The sequence below is a fragment of the Eriocheir sinensis genome, chromosome 1 (genome assembly GCF_024679095.1).
Source record: "Eriocheir sinensis breed Jianghai 21 chromosome 1, ASM2467909v1, whole genome shotgun sequence".
In the NCBI taxonomy this organism is placed as follows: Eukaryota; Metazoa; Arthropoda; class Malacostraca; order Decapoda; family Varunidae; genus Eriocheir; species Eriocheir sinensis.
Window position 1 is genome coordinate 5,745,430 of NC_066509.1, and position 19,325 is coordinate 5,764,754.

At 44.1% G+C, this 19,325-nt stretch overlaps 1 long non-coding RNA gene across 2 annotated transcripts in view; it reads right to left on the reverse strand.

Moving 5' to 3' along the window:
- Positions 1-19,325, reverse strand: part of LOC126984801 (uncharacterized) — a 102,818-nt gene that overhangs the window by 24,295 nt on the left and 59,198 nt on the right. For both annotated transcript variants that reach the window (XR_007737867.1, XR_007737888.1), the window contains 2 exons: positions 12,452-12,560; positions 1,057-1,157 (listed from right to left, as the gene is read on the reverse strand). This is a non-coding gene — a long non-coding RNA (uncharacterized LOC126984801). The remainder of the gene's footprint in view (positions 1-1,056; positions 1,158-12,451; positions 12,561-19,325) is intronic.

Sequence of the window (19,325 nt, forward strand, 5' to 3'; positions counted from 1 at the left end):
TCATACCAGCACACAACACCCTCAAACCATCAATTTGCACCTTCACACCACCACTCCACATCCCACACCAACAACTTGCACTCACAAATCAGCACACAAACACTCTTATACCAGCACACATATATACAGCCTTACACTAGCACACGAGCACCCTAACACCACCATACCAACACCAACATATTAACACACATGCATTCTCTCGCCAGCACACCAACGCTCCCGTCACCTGCACCTCCTCCCCCTTCCCATCCGTAACCTGCGTGATCCGTTTGCACCTCGGCTGAAACAGATTAATGTTTTCTTATAATTTCAACCCGAGTCCGAAGATTTACTACCGGCGTGGTTTCTTTTTCCCCTTTTCCTGTGTGTGTGTGTATACATTTAAGGCTGAAGCAGAGGCGTGGGCGTAGAATACCGAGTTTCTGAGTTACAATTTTTCACCGTGTTTCGTTTCGTTCAAGGCGGAGAGGAAAGAAGAAAAAAAAGTCGCATGTAAATTATGGCCTCCATTTAAACTACTAGAAAAAAATCAATTCTCATATATGCGGAAGAATGTGTTTTTGAGTTACGCTTCCTCCCCCATTCATTTCGTTCACAGCCCCGACACGTATGGCTCTGCGACAAGGAAAATGCCCTAGACTGAATGGGCCTCTTAATTACTCTTTTTTTTTTGTGTGTGTGTGTGTTTGGGTGTTCATAATATTGAGGCAAATATAACTTTCTGGATATTGTTGAGTTCTTGTTCCAGTAATTATAGGCATGGCAGGACTTTCACAATAACATAATAATTGCCTAAGTCATTTTTTACCGATTTCCAGGTTTTTGTCTAAATTAATTTTTCAACATGTGACGCCCATTTTTGTACAGTTGCCTTCGTTATTCAGGGTTTGAGTGTTCTAGAATTGACCTTTTCATTTCTACCTAAATCTTAAGCCAAATGAGACCATGACAATTCTTTTCTGATTTCCTGAAAAGTAGAAAATAATGACTTAGGCGGTTTGTTAACGAAGGTGACGATACACTTCTGTTGCTCTATTAACAAGACTCTATACTGACCTTTTGCCACGAGGACGGCGGACGGAATCAGGCAGTCAGCGGGACGAGCTTGTGACCCTTTTCGCCCTGGTCCGTGCGTTAAATACTCGGCCACCGTTTTCCTATAAGACAGCCAAATTCAACACCTACCTTCGATAAACAAATGCTAAGATATGTCATACACCTCTTTTGATTCTTTTCTTAGGAGCAGCGAGTAGCGGGCTTTTTTTTTATTATTGTATCCTTTTTTTGTGCCCTTGAGCTGTCTCCTTTGTTGTAAAAAAAAAAAAATCTAAAAGGAAAATAACCACAAGATCTCCATAAACAACAACAACAACAAACGCATACCTCTACCACGAACAGCACCTCCAACAATAGTATATTCCCACCACAGCACCACCACCACCAACAACAACACCACAACATACACCAGTCAACACCTCTTGCAATAATCTCACCACTAAAACATCTCCCACTACTACCAATACCACTACGACAGTCACTCCATCATCCCAGCAACAGCCTCACCATCAGCACCATCACCACCACCAACAACAACACCACCAACAACCCCCTTCACCCCCTCCGCCCCAACAACCAGCGACCCGACTGTTTCATATATAAGTCAACGCCAATTAAGTCGTTCATTTGTAGCTCGCCCCGGCAAAAGCAGAGGACCGAGGAGGGGCGTCAGGAAGTGATGAATGAGGCGTTAAGGGGAGAAGGGAGATGAGGGAAGCAGAAAGGGAGTAACGAAGGGGAAAGAGGAGGAGGATGGAGAGGAGGAAAGGGCAGGAGAATGTGGAGAGTAGGGGAAATGAAGGAATGAAGAGAGGAAAAGTGAACGGAGAGGAGAGAAAGAAGGGGAGGAAAAAAGGGCAGGAGAATGTAGAAAGGAGATGAAATGAAGAAATAAGGAAAGGAAAAGTGAACGAAAAATGAAGAGAGAAGGAGAAGGGGAAGGGGAAAAGGAAGGAAAGGGAAGAAGATGGGACAGGAACATGTAGAAAGAAGATGAAATGAAGGAATATGGATAGTAAAGTAAACGAATGGGGACAAATGAAGAGGAGGGTGTTAAAATGAAGGAAAGGGGAAGGGAAAGAGGAAGAAAAGGGAAAGAACACAGAAAGGGAAGAAGATGGGACGGGAGCATGAAGGAAAATGGATAGGAACAGAGAACGAATGGGGAAAAATGAAGAGGAGGGTATTAAAATTAAGAAAAGGGGAAGGGGAAGAGAAAGGAAAGAAGACGTAAGAGGCAAATACGAACGACGGTGAGATTAAAACAAAAGATGGAGAGTTAAAATGAGAACATAAAAGAAAAAAAATGGAGAAAGGAAGGAAAAAAGGAGGGAAAAGAGGAAAAAGACAGAAGGGGGAGTAAACAGGCATGGCGAGTCTATTGAATTTTGCTTCTTCCTCCCCTTCCTTATCTACACTTTTTCCCTCTTAATCGGGTTACTTTCCTTCCTTCTTTTGTATTCTCTCAGTCTTTCCTTTCCAGAGTAAAATTTATAAACCTAGATGAGTGAAACAGTTTGAGATTCACCCTGAGATGTAGAATTTCTCGACTACTGCCTCTGTCTATTTATGTCTGTCTGTCTGTCTGTCTATCTGTTTGCTTGTCTGTAAATGCCTGTCTGTTTGTGTATATCTGCTTGTCTTTCATTCTGTGGCTGTCTGTTTGTATCTCTCTCTCTCTACTTCATTGTTTTTACTTTTTGATAGCTCTCTCTCTCTCTCTCTCTCTCTCTCTCTCTCTCTCTCTCTCTCTCTCTCACCAGGAAGCATAAGAAAAACTTTAATAACCATTGCTGGACGACAAGAGCGAGGTCCGCGCGACGCCACGACGGGGAGGAGGAGTCGGCAAGGCCCCGGCATCAGAAGGAAGGCGGCGACATGTAAGAAGCAAGACAAATAAACGCAAGAATTTTCATTATCCGAGGACCTTTTTTTGTAACCTTGCGATGACTCAGTAACTATGTAGCACTATAGGAGGAGGAAGAGGAGGACGAGTACGAGAACGAGGAGGAAATGGAGGAGTTAAAGAAGGGGGAGAGATAGGAGGAGAAACAGGAGAAGGAGGAGGATAAACAGAAAGAGAAACAGGAGGTGGAGAAACAGAAGGAGAAACAGGAGAAGGAGGAGGATAAACAAAGAGAAACAGGAGGTGGAGAAACAGAAGGAGAAACAGGAGGAGGAGGAGGATAAACAGAAAGAGAAACAGAAGGAGAAACAGGAGGAGGAGGAGGATAAACAGAAAGAGAAACAGGAGGTGGAGAAACAGAAGGAGAAACAGGAGAAGGAGGAGGATCAACAGAAAGAGAAACAGGAGGATGAGGGCAAAGACAACCAAGTGAAATTATATACCAGACTTTTTTCTTACCTTTCATCCTTCTTACCGCAGTTTCCTATCCATGACACAACAGTTAACGCGCCGACCGACGAAATCATTGATCTTGGTTGGAAGCCGGGTAAGCTCAGTCGGCGCAGGAGTCAAATGGATGATAATTCTCGCTTAGTGGCATGAGGGTCGAGGGATACAAAACCTACCGAGAAAACCTGCGCAGGGTAGGTCAAAAGTGGGCATGATGCTGCAAAGATCAGCTATGTGTCCAAGGTTATAAGGGATCCTCATTCTTCACGTGCTAGAAGGTCGAGTAGAAAATGAATAGGGGAGCAACGCGCGGCAATTAGCCTTTTCATCTGGTTTAAAATTTTACACTCGAAGGATGTTGCTGGGATCTTGTCGCTATATGTGTGAACAGCCTCTTCTAATCAGCTCTCCGTACGTCCTTTCATCATTTACTCCAAGAACATTCAAGAAATTAGTGGGAAAGTGGGATGCCAGGAAGGGAAGAAAAAAAAAAATACAGCTTGTGAAAAAGGTCTTCTCTATCAGTTTCTTCCTTAAAACATTAGCAAACACACATGATTTACCTACCAATCTATCTATCTATCAATCTATCTATCCATCTATCTCTATCTATCTATCTATCTATCTCTATCTATCTACCAATCTATCTATTTATCTATCTCATTACTGTATACCTAATTATATAGCCACCTCTACTCGTTTCTATCTATCTATCTATCCCTTGTATCTTTCCTTTACTCTATATTCCTTTGCACATGCGTTCGGTTATAAAAGAAACAGCTCGGTCTAAGCACCTGGGAGGCAAAATGTTTCCTGGACGGTGGCGGCGAGACGGCTTCTTGTGTATGTTTTCTTATTAAGTTCAACTGGAGTCTGAGGGAGCGTTTCTCGGAGCCGCTTATGCGTCTTCATTCCCGTGGCTTTCCTGGAGTATAGAGTTGCGAAACAAGAAACGAAACTCTTGCCCAGGAAAGGATTACAGTTTCGTGTTCTCTGCCGCTTCGCCAAGAGCTGCAAGATTCGATTAAGAACGCCTGCTTGCAGCCCAGAAAATCTCAGGGAGTTATTTATTTATTCTTTTACGTATATAACACTCACGCCCGACGAACGCATTGGAAAAAAAATAACCATTAGCACTAAACGCATTATTGTACTGCCATTTTACCCCCCCCCCCACACACACACACACATACATACAAGGGAGAGCGTGCGTGCGTGCGTGTATGTGTGTGTGGAGGGGCGGGGGGTGAGGGGGAAAAGCAATCAGGTCCTACACTGTTTTTAGCTACCAAACCCCGAGAATAAAAAAAAATAAAAAAACATGTAAAGTTGTCGAGGAAACTGTGCTCACCTTTTTATGGGCACGATTTAAATTCAGTGTTAGAATACAATAACTTTTGGCGTTCACAAATGAAGAAATTCGACCTCCCAGAAAAAAGCCTCGGAAGCCGCTCACCTGGAAATGAAAGGACGACATCGCGCGCGGAGTTGTGTTGACATTGAATTTCTTTCGCTTTTCCTTCTCTTTTCTTTGCCTCTATTACATCCGCCCCCCTGTTGGATTGTGTTGACTTTCATTTCGTTTCTCCTCCCTATCTTTCCACTTATATTCCTCCTCTTTTATTTCCGCTTACCGTTTTTTTTTTTTTTTTTCCCTTGCTTCCTGTTCTTGCTGTCGCTCCCTTGTTTTCCCGCGGCTTTTTTCCCCGGACAAGGAAATGGATCGCTGCCGTCACTCCGGTCGTTGTTTAGTTACGTTGGTTTTCTTCAATCATTTCACATAAAAAATACAAACACACACACACACGCACACGCACACACACACACACACAAAAAAAAAAAAAGAGCAGAAACAACACTGCAGAAAACGCGCCACACGCTCCCATGTTTTTTTTTCCTTCACCATTTATTAATTATTTGCTGTGTATAATTGCGTTCTGCTCTCTTTAATTTCCTGGCGTATATATTTTATTTGCAACATTTAATTATTCATGCGTGGGTGATTAACACTAAGCTCAGAGGATTTAATATTTTCATTAGTAATTGGAAAGTTTGAGCACCCTTATACTGTTATTTTCATTCTCGACAATATTGTTAGCGGCCTCGTTTTTGCGTGTTTGATGAGTGTACAATATGCTTCATTGAATCATCGTAAAGCAGAATTATTTGTTGGATTAAATCTCAATTATTAAATATTCGACTAAATAAATGGAGACTTTATCAAAATATTAATCTTTATAATAACGAAAAGGTCAACACTGGAGTTCTCTATACCGCACATAATTGAAAACTGGGGGGGAGGGAGAGAGGGAGGGAGGGAGGGAAGGAGAAAAACGATAACAAAAAGAATAAGAATACACAAAATGCGCAAAAATACTTGTATGTGTACGAATTTGTCGTTGTGCGTGTGTGTGTGTGTGTGTGTGTGTGTGTGTGTACTACATATAAAGCTAACTTGCATCAAACAAAGCTAAGAGAGACACCAACATCCATTTCTTCTACTTGACCTTTTCCTTATTACTGTACTATCCTCGACAAACAAACAAAACAACAACAACAACAAGAACAACAAGAAAAACGACCCTACATCTTATATCAGTATCGCAGTCGCATAAAAAAACAAACAAACAAATTTTAAGCTTTCGAACACGAGCCGAAGATTTAGCCTTAGTTAGACCTCATCTTGACTATGCGGTTCAGTTCTGGACACCCTACTATAGAATGGATATCAAAATGTTAGAATCGGTGCAGAGGTGGATGACTAAGATGATTCAGGGGTTGAGAAACTTGCATACGAGGAAAGACAAACAGTTAAAACTTTGCATTCTCTAGAAAGGCGAAGGTGGTGGAGACATGATCGAGGTTTATAAATGGATGAAGGGCTTTAATAAGGAGACATTCATAAGGTTTTGTTGGTAAGAGAACCGGGTAGGACACGAAGTAATGGGTTTAAACTGGATAAATTCAGATTCAACAGGGACATAGGCAAAAATTGGTTTACTAATAGGGTGGTGGATGAGTGGAATAGGCTTAGCAGTCATGTGGTGAGTGCCAATACAATTGTCACATTCAAAAATAGACTAGATAAATTCATGGACAGCGATATTAGGTGGGGTTAGATACACGGGAGCTTAGGGTCAAAGGAGCTGCCTCGTACAGGCCTACCGGCCTCTTGCAGACTCCTGCGTTCTTATGTTCTTATGTTCTTATGTACTTGACCTTTTCCTTATTGCTGTACTATCCTCGACAAACAAACAAAACAACAACAACAACAAGAACAACAAGAAAAACGACCCTACATCTTATATCAGTATCGCAGTCGCATAAAAAAACAAAAAAACAAATTTTAAGCTTTCCGAACACGAGCAGATTTCGTGCCTGTAATACCTCTCCTTTGTGGGTTCGAGCCTCGGATCCCCGCGTGGCTCGATGGTTCAGGTCGGCGCGGAGAGTGAGACAAGTGAGGCAGGCTTGGTGTGGTGCGGTGTGTAGTGGGGTGGGAGGGGGTGAGTGCGGGTCGGGTGGGTGGTGTGAGTAGTGGGGTGGGATGCAGTGAGTAGTGGGGCAGACGGGGTGAGTAGGAGGTCAGGTGGTGTGAGTAGGGGTCGGGTGTGGTAAGAGTGGGATGGGGTGAGATGAGGTAGGGTGGAGTGGGGTGTGATGGGTAGTGGGGCGTAGGGGGGTAAAAAAAAGGTAGGGTGGAGTGAGATGTGGTGAATAGTGGGATGGAATGGGATAATCTTGTGCGCTGAATCTTCTCTCTCTTCAATAGTGACGACAATTCTCTGTGTCTTTTCTTCTCACTTCTCTCTCTCTCTCTCTCTCTCTCTCTCTCTCTCTCTCCCTCTCTCCCTCTCTCTCTCTCTCTCTCTCTCTCTCTCTCTCTCTCTCACCCCTCGCCATTGCTTTCACCCTATTAGCAATCTTCCGGTTACCATGGACTGTCCTGCCGCGGGGTTTCGTCAATCAAAGTTCCCTGCCTTCCTCGTGTTCGCGGCCGCAGTCACATGTCCGCCGCTCATCCCTCGTTCCTTCTTACAGGAGAAAATTTTGTCCTCGCCGATTTTGATTATGAGAAAGGCTTGGGTGGCGGTGGCCAGGAGCAGGAGAGCAAAGTAAAATTGTTTCAAGAGGTCAGTGAAGGAAAATTCTTTGAACATGTCGTTGAAGAATTCTTTCAATGTGTCCTCTTTAATGATACATAATTTTCTCTCCCTTTGTGTCTGTGGATTCGATCGATGTGCACGTCTTTTAGTTTGCACTGAAAAATTCTTTCTCACAGGACAAAGAGCGTCACGCCATCAGTATATTCGAGACCTTAGTTTTGACGCTTGAGTTCGGTTCATGTTTTCTTGACAGAAAATGACATAATTTAGTCGTCACATTCATTAGCAACATTCATTATGAACGTTGTAGCAAGAGAGACAACACAGTGATAGATCAAGCATAAAACAATTAGGAATTCAAGAGCGTCTGCTGCCAACTTTCGTTGGGGGGACATAATTGAGTAATGAAGGGTGGAGAGTGTGCTGTGATATGTTAGCAACGAATAACGTTAACCAATACCGAATACAACCAATAACAAATAAAAGGAATACTTGAATAATGGAGAGTGAAGAGTGTCTTGTGATTTGTTAGCAACGAATAATATCTGCTCAAGGCAAAGGTTTAAATCTAAAACGTAACAAACTCGACTGTCAATAGTTCGGTCCCATCGATGCACGCTGACAATTTTCGACCATCACCGAGTGGCGGAAGATCACCCACATTCTGCCTTGATTTTCAGGCATTCCTAACTTCAGCGACTTCGGTCAAGTGGAGCACCGGGGGTCAGCATGGGCTAAGCAGGAGTCATATATCACGGCAGCCACTAATGGGCTGAGGTCGCCCAAGAGACCTCTCAAGAGAGCCTATCGGCGCTATAAGCAGCATCTAGAAAAAATAGATAATCTTTCATATTCACATTATATATAATGGATGTGCTTAAATCCAAGGTTTTTACAAAGTTTATGAAAGAAAATCTGTCACAGACACAGTTTAACACATCGAGTGCTAATGGAAGTCTAACATGCTAACAGAAATACAAACAGGCTAGTAAGAAGTACTTGCAAACATATAAATCTAAGTAGATCAGCGCTGAACAAATCTTTCACAGCCAACCGCTTCCATGGTAACCCAAAGCACAACGTATAACTCAGAACTGTACAAACTAGATGAGCCCGCCGAGTCTTCACGCAAGACTTTGTGGGAATTCCTCACTGAAATAAATCCCCTTGTTCCCGCCGCTACGAAAACAACGGCATAAATTAAGGGTAAAGTGTATCGCATGCGCCGAGGGAATGAGAGACGAAGGAAAGCGTGGAGTACGCTCGAGCGGCCTTCATCATTGCGTGATGGGGCGGGTCCTGGCGACATGGGCGGCGCTGGAAGGAATGGAAGATGTAAAGCCGGGTCCGGGAATAAGGCATAAGACTCGAGCAGCGCGGCGGAGTGGCGGGCATTCACACCGAGCGGGGAAGGAAGGAGGAAAACAATAGCGAGGATATGGCGAGGCGGGAAACAAGGCACCTACGAAAGGGAGGGGAAATTTCTATTGAAGCACATTGTAAAACACCAAAGTGAGCTCAAAGGGGAGGAACGCGGAGCCAGAAAATATACGCGGTGTGTTGTTACTCTGGGGGCAGGGTGCGTTAGCGTTAATTAATTATAAGCAATGACTGAACGTTACTGTGGATGCGATGCTGCCAGTGTCTCTCTCTCTCTCTCTCTCTCTCTCTCTCTCTCTCTCTCTCTCTCTCTCTCTTATATAATGCTTTTTTGAGAGAGAGAGAGAGAGAGAGAGAGAGAGAGAGAGAGAGAGAGAGAGAGAGAGAGAGAGAGAGAGAGAGAGAGAGAGAGAGAGAGAGAGAGAGAGAGAGAGAGAGAGAGAGAGAGAGAGAGAGAGAGAGAGAGAGAGAGAGAGAGAGAGAGAGAGAGAGATAGGGTGAAGGGGGGGGGGGGTGTAACGAGAGGGAAGGCATCAAGAAAGAAGAGTCGCCGTATATCTACTTTGTATACCTGCTCTTTTTCCTCCTCCTCCTCCTCCTCCTCCTCCTCCTCCTCCTCCTCCCCCTTTTCCTTTATCAATACTCCTCCTCCTCCTCCTCCTTTTTCTTCTGCAGCATCTCCACCACTCACACACCACCTACTTCTTCCTTTATCAATACTCCTCCTCCTCTTTCTCCTCTTTCTTTTCCTCCTCCTCCTCCTCTTCCTCTTCCTCCTCCTCCTTCACTACTCACCCACCGCCTACCTAATACTGTCTAGACGATGCTGATTAAAATTCCGCGCCTGAGCTTCAATGCGTTACGGTGTTGCGTCGTAAACATCAGCTTATATGACCAAACCCTTAGATGAAGAGCACATTGTTGCGGGAGGTTGATGGAAGGGAGGACGCGGCGGAGAGGCAGCGGGCGGGGGATGAGTTATGGTCATTCGTCAGTGTTATAAAAGCAATGAGTAATGGCAGGAGAAACACGGTGAGTAAGGATATTCACGGCACCATTGGGGGTCCTGAGCGACGCCTCCTGCTGCTGATGGTGGTGGTGAATAGGGAAGATAGGATAGGGAGAACGGAGGAGCTCGCTAAGATAGGCGGTGTGTATGTATCGGTGTAAGGGTGAGGACTTGAATATGGCGCATGTAGGGGGGCCAGGATGGATCGAGGAGCGCAAGGAGTGAAAATGAAGACGAGGAACCATGGACAGGAAGAAGAATGAGGTGTGCGGGGAGAAGTATGTAGATAGATAGAGGAGAGATAATAACTGCTGTGACTAGGGGTGGTGTGAAAGGGAGAGGTGGAATGTGAGAAGGAAGAGGATGAGGGTGAATGAAATGAAGAGTGAGGGCGTGAGGGAGGTGTCTGTTTGTGTGTGTGTGTGCGTGTGTGCGTGTTCCCATACTTTTGTCGGCTTCGGGGAGGAGAAGAATAATCGGTAATACTGATAAGCTTCCCTCGGTGATATTATTAGAAAGAACAGATGAGAGAACAAAAGAGGAGGAAGAAAAAAAGAGAAAGAGAGAATGGAAGAAAGAAAGAAGGAAAAACAGAAAAAAAGAAAGAAAGAAAGAAAAAGTGAAAGAAAGAGAAGGGAGAGAAGGAAAGAAAGAAAGAAAGAAAGACAATAACAGAACGAAAGAATGGAAGAAGGAAGAGAAAGAAAGGTGAGAAAGAAAGAGAAACGAAACAAAACTATTTCTGTAATTTCACTGTGTAGGAATACCAAGCTTAGTTTGGCGCCACACCCACGAAGAACAGCGAAAAAAAGGAAGGAAAAAGAAAAACCCAACGAAAAACAAAGAAAGAAACTGAAAACAGGACCCGTGACGGAGCACCGCACACCGCAAGCATTTCAATCAACCGCAATTTACACTTTCTTTCCATTTTTCCATCCATCTGTCTCTCGCAAAGGATGAAGTGAAAGAAGAGGAAGAAAAAAAGAAGGGAGAACATGTGGGAAAATAAAGGGAAGATGAGAAAGTGCGGAAGATATGTCAGAAGAAAGTAGGAACGAAAGAAATGATGAGGGAATGTATAGAGGATGGAAGAAAGGGAAGGAAAGAAGTGGAGGTGATGCTGGAGGAGAAGGAAGAGGAGGAGGTGGAAAAGGGGGAGGGAGAATACAAGAAGGCAGACTGTGTGGGTAAATAAAGGAAAGATGAGGGACTGCGGGAGTATATGTGTAAAGGCGATGAACTGCATTCTTGTTGCTGGAGGGAAGGAGGAAAAAAAATACGAAAGAGGGTGAGGAAAGGTAGAGGCACAAAGGGGTGAGACGCAACATGTCGGCGGAAGGGTGAGAAACCATGTCCGTGTTGTTAGAGGGAAGAAGGAAAGCTGTGAAGGGAAGAGTAAGAGGAGGGAAAGAGTGAAGACAAAGGAACGAATAGGGAGTGAGGGAGAAGGCGCGTGGGTGTCAAGGCGGAAGGGAAAAGGGTTTAGAATGGAAAGGAAGAGTAGAAGAGAGAGCGCAGTGAGAATAAGTGAAGGTGCAAGAGTAAAAGGCTGAAAAAGAGAATGAAGATATTATTTAAATAGGAACGGTATGCATTAAATAGAGGATCAGCATCACAGGTGACAGGAACAAGGGAGACAATTACGTGACATGTCTGGGTAAAAAAAAAAAAAAAGAAGATATCCAAGCAGTGAACATGACAAAGTACAGTGCTGTAAAAGGACTGACTCTTACTTCTCCTATGACGGAGCTGATTAATGATAATGCATATATAGTTAAAAGCCTTGAACTACCACAAAACTAAGATTTATTTAGCCACAACTTATTCATATTCAGATATTAGCTGTAACAAATTTTAGGATTTTTAATAACCGAAGAAATACTCAAGTACAACAGTAACAGCAGTGGGTAGGCGGTGGCTGAGTGGTTAGCGTGCGGGCCCCGCATTCACCGCGTGATGGACGACGCGGGTTTGAATCCGCCGCTACCACCTGGGATTTTTCAGTCACCGCCGAGTGGCTTAAGACTACCCACATGGTCCTGAATACCACCCATCAACCCGGACTCTAGAGGAAACCGTCCAAGTGAATCAAGAACGAGCTCCGGGGGGCAGCATGAATCAAGAAAAGATGGCGCCACTATGAAAAAAACACTTGCCTGCGCCATGACGGGCTGGGGCCGACTGCCATCCAGGCCCCTCGAGAAAGCCTACCGGTGCCATAGGCTGGCACGTAAAAAAAAAAAAAGAAGAAAACCACACTTGGACGGTGCATACACTTCACACTAAAACAATCAAACCAATTCAAAGTCAGAGCAACCTTTACAACCTTACATAAGAGACACCACAGCGCGACGCAACCCCCTACATAAGAAAACTAAGTCGAGGGGAAAACCACGCCGCAAAGACGAGGCAACAAAGAAGGTGAGAGTGACAGAAGGGGGAAACAAAAACCCTTAATACATAATCAGATTACAAGGCAAAGCTCCACCTGCGGCGGCAACTCTAAAGTAAAAGAAAAAAAGGAGGAACATTCTTCTTACTTACCTATTCTGAAGCCGCCGCGGCCACAGGAGGTAGCGGGATCACCTTAGCGCAGGTAGCAAACAAAGGAGGCGGCGGCTTAGTTCTCCTTCCCCTGCTCTTTACCGCGCCTCTGCGAATTAGTAAGAAGGTGTCAGGCAGGGGAGTCAGGTAACCGCCGAGTCTGTGCCGCATAATGTCGAACTTACTGAAACGGAACAGGATATTTTTTCTGTTTCTTTACCATGTTTTAAAGTCTCGAAACCGGTAGGATAATTATATTTCTCTCGTTGACTGATTAATATTTTTGGTCTCTCTTCATATATGAGACTTTCGGTGTGCCTATCTGTTTTTTAGTTAGTTTGATTGTTTGATTTTCTCCCTCTCTTTTTTTATTCTATCTGTTTTTCTTCCCCCCCCCTTCTCTCTCTCTATAAAGCTTTATGAGAGAGAGAGAGAGAGAGAGAGAGAGAGAGAGAGAGAGAGAGAGAGAGAGAGAGAGATCTCTCTCTCTCTTCGCACGAGCGGGAATTATAAACGAAATTATAAACTTTTAATGAGGTTCCACCGGAAACTAATTTATAGTGCGCCATAAAATCAAAAGCAATATATTTTCCCTCAGTTGGCAAGTGACAACATGAGGCACCTTGGAATAATAAGAAAATAAATCGCGCAGACTCCAGGGACCATAATTCGTCTAGGAGTGTGGAAGCCAATATGGGCGGACCGTATGTCAGTGATGTACGCACACACACACACACTCACACACACTCACTCACTCTCACAAAAAAACCACAAAAAACACCACTTTCTCATATGACAAAACAGCAGCATATAAATCATAGCTACATTAAACAACCTCACTTTTGCTGACATGGGAGCAGACCGGGAAAACTTTAGCAGAAAACTGAAACACCGCAACCTAGTTAAGAGACCCGCAGAACCATATAAAACCGCGGCTTCTGAGGTTGGCTTTTCCCCTCCCACTCAGCCACCCACACACAGCCCCCCCACTTATTCCCCCCCCCACACACACAGGAAGGTACTGTAACACCCGGGGAGGAGGAGGAGAGGCTGCAGCTGTACGGCCACACGAAAGAACAACAAAAAAGAGGCAGAAAGAGTTAGAAAAGGAGACCAACGCGGAACCTTCAAGATGTGACGCTTCGGTACCTTTGTAGAAACAGTAATAATAGCGAATGGTTTGTTGCGAGTGTATAGCCACGAGATGAAATATTTATAAAAAAAGTGTAAATGTAACAATGACAGGCAATAATGAACGTTTTTAATTACATACAAATGGGAATAACTGTGAAGGGATAAACGAAAATAGAACATACAGAAAATGGAATAAAAGTAATATTTGCAATAGTATGTAGGATGTACCACATGTATAGCTCTGTGTGTGTGTGTGTGTGTGTGTGTGTGTGTGTGTGTGTGTGTACTTAATTAATTACGACCACAAGGGACAATGCAGAATCATTTCTCTCTCTCTCTCTCTCGTAGGGGTGACAGAGGAGGTTCGTGGGTGACAGAACACAGGGAAGAAAAGGGAGACGAGGAGGATATGCGAAAGAGGAGGAGGAGGAGGTGGAGGAGGAGGTGGAGGAGGAGGAGAAGGAGGAGGAGGAGAGATGCTCGGTAGGCGGAGAGAAAATAAAAAGAAACCTCTCTCTTGTGCTGAGTCTTTGTACATTTTTTTTTTGCTGTTCTTCCTTGGGCGAGCGCTTGCGAGTGTGTGCATGTGCGTGCGCCTGAGCGTGTGCGTGTGCGTGTGCGTGTGCGTGTGCGTGTGCGTGTGCGTGTGCGTGTGTGTGTGTTTTCTATGCCTTCCAGCTCGCGTCATGGACCAAACTGAGAACCCCAAGGAAGGCATTCATCTCTCTGTACTCAAGGCCCACGGTTTTGCGATGTCTTCCTTTCTCGTTCTTCCTCTCAATACGTCTCTCTTTTATGCGGGGAAAGAAAGAAAGAGAGAGAGAGAGAGAGAGAGAGAGAGAGAGAGAGAGAGAGAGAGAGAGAGAGAGAGAGAGAGAGAGAGAGAGAGAGAGAGAGAGAGAGAGAGAGAGAGAGAGAGAGAGAGAGAGAGAGAGAGAGAGAGAGAGAGAGAGAGAGAGAGAGAGAGAGAGAGAGAGAGAGAGAGAGAGAGAGAGAGAGAGAGAGAGAGAGAGAGAGAGAGAGAGAGAGAGAGAGAGAGAGAGAGAGAGAGAGAGAGAGAGAGAGAGAGAGAGAGAGAGAGAGAGAGAGAGAGAGAGAGAGAGAGAGAGAGAGAGAGCGCAAAGCCTCCTTTTGAAGTGATACAAAGTCGTAGGTCTAGTCCCGATTCAGTTATGGCCTGCAGATACTTCGTCCGCGCCGCCTTTCTTCCTCTGACTCCCGATGTCGCACGAATGAGGGAGGAAAACGGGGATGCACGGAGGGTCTTCTAAGGAGCTTAACTTTCCTTGCTCAGCTGAGAAGTAAGTCCTCTAAGGCTGTAGTAAGGCAGGACTCGGAATTACGACGTACTGAATTTTGTAACTTGTTTTTGTAGTCCGTTTGCCCGCCATCACATGCCGACAGGGAGATTTGTCGACACGTCCCTGTAGCTTCCTACCGCTCTTTTAGATGTTTATTTAATATCCCCTTCAGAGCAGAACAGCTCAGCATATTGAGGAAAATATGTTAGCGCACTGGGAACTATGATAACAATGTTTTTTTATTTACTACTTTGGACCTGAATCGAACCAAAGCTCTGGTGACGTTACCCGCCTCACTACCCGAGCCACATACTGATTACATGTCGTCATACGATGGACACCGATAGTCTGACACTCATGACTGTCGAACACCTGCCCTACACCTGGCACGTGTTGCAATCCAGTTCATGTCAGCCAAGACCTTCAACATTTGAATACCAATCATTAAAAAGAGTTTTTTTGACGTAAAGTCTAATAAATCATTGTAAGTAATTGGCACATAAAGAGTTGAAAGCCTTTCGTTATAGTTGGAGTGAGGGACACTAATTAATGAAAAACAGTTAATCTGAATGCATATTATAAACGTCAGATAATCGACTTAATCTCCATTATCTGGTCTGAATAAATAAATGTTTCCACCTAAATGAACAGTACTGAAGCGCCGGGCAACAAGGAACATTTATGGTGACCCGGCCCTAGGCATTGGTGAAGCCGCCCGTGACGCCCCCAGACACCCCTGCTCGCTGCCCTATGAACACGGCAACACAAAAATGCCCGTGACACAACGCAAACCTATGAATTCGATTCCCCATTCGAGCCTCTTGGTAATCCATTAAATTCCGTTTAATTACATCAAATAAACAATTCACGTAGGTGCTTATCACTGCGCGCCGGTTAATCAGATCCACACTTGTGCAACAATAACCATGAAACGCCATATTAAACGTGTAACCGGAACTGTTTGATCGGAGATAATCACTATTGTGTACGTACAGAAGAAAAGAATGCTACAATATTCATGCTTTTACCTATAAAAAAAATCGAAAAACCCTGACGGCCGCCCTTGAATCTGTACGACCTATTACTGATAACTGGTCTTTTTAAACATGTTATTGCTCCCGCCGCGGGTGAAGTGATTGGCTTCCCTTTATAATTGACAAATATGGCAGCCGCGGCGGCACCTCGTCCATGACACGCTCACCTCTGACCTTACCTGCCTACTCTCTCCCTCCAGCTGTCCCTCATCGACACCCTCTTCGGTCCCTCCCCAGCAAGCCGCCTCCACGCACACACGGGTCTTGAAACCAACACTTCCATCAGTTAAAATGGCATCTCGCAGTCCCTCAGAACGAATATTGTCTTCACTGATTTCATGTTGTGTGGCGGCCACTCTCCAAACACACAAGAAGCCATCATGATAGTACATACATTGGATAAGTTCGTTAATATGTGAGAAAAAAAAAATCTTAGGAATCAACAACTATTTTATTTTAAACTAAATCAAGGAATAGAATTAGTTATTTTGAAAATGAAAAATCATTTGATTAGCCCTGTCCACAATACCAATTTTGAAGAATAGATGGCAGGAGAAGGAAATTGGAGTTGGTATCGGAGAAGTGGCAACAAGCAGGGGAAGAAGAATAGACGCACTCTTATCCATAGTTTGTAGTTCGAAAGAAATTCATGACTAAAAAATAAATGTAAAAACAATTTTGCCTTTAAAAAGAACATACATACTTTTTTTTCCATTCTCTTTGATATTTTTTTTTGCACACCGACTTGGCTAAAAACAAATAAATGTCACGATGTTTCTCTGTAGCACGAACGCGCCGTATTTCCTCTACAGCCAAAGCAAACTTTTTTTTTCATTTACATCGATAGCACAATGCATGCCAAGACACACCCAATGATTGGTAAATATATCATCACACACACACACAAAAAAAAAAAAAAACCTCCGAACACACATTTAGTACAATAATAATATGGAGATTACCACCGCGGTCGCACACACACAGACACACACACAAAAAAATGAAGCAATGATATTTGGCGGCTCGATATTTAGTATTCACAAGTTCCGCACCGCGCTGGCTGTGATAGCACTCGTCACACGGCTTTCATTCGCGTTCACCACCCGTCAGATATACACCAACACCCGCTGCGGAAAAAGAAAACGCCTTGCATGATGCCCCCACATAATCCTATCACTTGCCGCAAAACCTAAACATGGTCAGCAGGACTGTCAGCGTATTATTATTATTTTTTTTTCGACGAAGCGCAAGCATGTGTACTGTTCCCGTTTCATCCATTACAAGGCTCGATGTTTTATGCATGTATGGGACTCGAATCAAATATGCGTCACATTTTTTTTTAACTAGAAAACAGACAAACACGGCCATTTCTTTCTGAGTGAATTTCCATATTGTTCCATTTTTTGGGTGGATGCAGTTTCAACAAATCCATAATGAATAACTTTTTTTTGTAATTCGTAAAAAAAACCCCATTATATACATTCAGCGAGCATATATCATAAAAATGCTTCCCGAGTTAAATCATTAGAGTCTACAATTTTGCATACTGAAAAATATGGCTAAATGTAAGATGTTTCGCGCCTTTTTTCCAATCTTTCTGAAATATGAGCGGCCTACAGACTGCACCCGGGAAATATGCATAAATCTTCCACCATTACCATTTGAATAATCTCGTGAACCTGGACTGATATTCCCATGCACTGCTATTACCTCAAGCGTTACAACATACAAACACATAACATACAAAACACAAAATATAAAACTGCCCTCAAACATGATACTCGATGCTTACGTCAGAGTTGTTTTTACGTATCTAACAACCTTGACCTCCCATCTATTCCTTTTGTCTTTTGTTCGCTAATTGTTCGTCCTTTCTCTCTCTCACCCTATAGTCGATGTCAACCTCCGTCTCGCCCTCACTTGCAACGCTTTTCTTTCCTCCCCTCCGGCACAGCGAGTCTCCTTCCCTTACCCCTCCGCTATAATCCTTCACTCTTCCAGAAAACGTAATCGGACAAATGCTACATGACAGTTACTCTTCACTTTTGTATATTATTATTATTTTTTTTATGCTGTCTTTCTTTTGATGTCGGTTTTACTTTTCTGGTCTTTCTATCGATTACCTGTCCGTCTTTTAACCCTCCCCGATCACCTTTGAAAAAACAACTCTTTGGTGGGAGGTTATAGGAGTGTTTTTGTCTGTTTAATTTCGACTTGGTAAACTTTACTTAACACTTATACTCCCACTAACCCACACATACACACATACACACATGCAAGCACCCACGCACGCAAACACAGCAACAACAAAAACAATACGAAACAACAAAATTACACGGAAGCTGCGAAACCCCTAAACTTTTTGCATCACACAGCTAAACAAGACCAGTTTCATAAATTCTCTTCGTACTCTGTCTGGCCTGCGGATGAAGAAGACTCGGACTCTATAAATCGTGGGACGAGCAGGAGCGAGATGAAACAAAAGAAAAGGAACAGTTAGCTACACATCACTCTAAGCAATACTTTTACGCCCTGTCTTCGGCTACCGCGAAACATGCCACCATTGATACCCGGTAAGAAAGGAAGCAGACCCGGGGAACATAAAGAGTGAAAGGCAGACAGGTAGACGCAGGCACCATATATGAGAAAAAGCAGCTCACTGAAAGACTAGACAGACAAACGCGTATAAGGTGATTGGATGGAAAAGGATTGCAGCTCAACATGTCACATCAAGGCTTAGAAACTACGCCAAGGGAGAAACAGAAACACACACACGCACATGCACTCACACGCACACACACTAAAAAGGGAAAGGATGAGAGACACAAAAGGGAAATAAGAAGGAGAAAGAGACACCAGGAAATGAGGAGGAACAAGCAAGCAAGCAAGGAGGAGAGGAGAGAGGCGAGCTACGTACATCGGATATAGGGTGACCAATGCGGTGGGAGGTGAAACAAACGACGAAAGGGGTGCGCAGGAGGTGTTGCAGTACTCCTCTGAATTATGACGAGGCTCAGCGAGGGGAGAGCGTGAAGTATTGGCACCTATTTCTCACACAGTCTGCAGGGAGAAGTTTATGAAATGGTCCTAATAGAGAAATTGAGAGATGCGACTCTGAACTCTGGGCGCGAGGAAACGATGAGAGAGAGAGAGAGAGAGAGAGAGAGAGAGAGAGAGAGAGAGAGAGAGAGAGAGAGAGAGAGAGAGAGAGAGAGAGAGAGAGAGAGAGAGAGAGAGAGAGAGAGAGAGAGAGAGAGAGAGAGAGAGAGAGAGAGAGAGAGAGAGAGAGAGAGAGAGAGAGAGAGAGAGAGAGAGAGAGAGAGAGAGAGAGAGAGAGAGAGAGAGAGAGAGAGAGAGAGAGAGAGAGAGAGAAATGGGGGGGGGGGGGGAGTGAATGTGTGCGTG